Source organism: Octopus bimaculoides, chromosome 6 (genome assembly GCF_001194135.2).
Source record: "Octopus bimaculoides isolate UCB-OBI-ISO-001 chromosome 6, ASM119413v2, whole genome shotgun sequence".
NCBI classification, from domain to species: domain Eukaryota; kingdom Metazoa; phylum Mollusca; class Cephalopoda; order Octopoda; family Octopodidae; genus Octopus; species Octopus bimaculoides.
In genome coordinates this window covers 40,690,611-40,691,066 of record NC_068986.1, presented here as the reverse complement: position 1 = coordinate 40,691,066, position 456 = coordinate 40,690,611, and the positions used below count along the sequence as shown (strand labels likewise).

At 42.3% G+C, this 456-nt stretch overlaps 1 protein-coding gene across 1 annotated transcript in view; it reads right to left on the bottom strand.

Annotated features, from left to right (window-relative positions):
* The window catches only part of LOC106876892 (17-beta-hydroxysteroid dehydrogenase 14), a 27,762-nt gene that overhangs the window by 20,959 nt on the left and 6,347 nt on the right, over nucleotides 1–456 (bottom strand). The gene's annotated exons all lie outside the window — the stretch shown is intronic.

Here is a 456-nt window from a genome sequence, read left to right as displayed (position 1 = left end):
GAGAGAGAGAGAGAGAGAGAGGGGTATTGCCATGTATGTGTAAAATGGCTTGGATCAGTCACACACGCACACAAACATACGTACACCCATTATCTGCCATATACACATACATATATAAATACAAAGCAACACATCTTCTCTCCTCCTCTCTCTCTCTCCCCTCTTTCTCTCTCCCTACCTCTCTCTCTATCCTACATACACACAACACACTTTCTGTCTCGCGCACACACCTTAACACATACACATGTCCCTCACTCAGAGGGCGCAGACCTCCGCCAAGGCAACACCAACGTCCTCTCAACGATTATCCAGAGATGAGTTTTAAAATGAGAATATCTGAAATAATCTCACAAACGAGAATACTAAAAATGAACCCGACCGCTCTCAGAAATTAAGTAAAAAAAAACAAAAAAAAAACAGGAAAAACAATCCAGAATCCTTGTCCGGTACCGGATT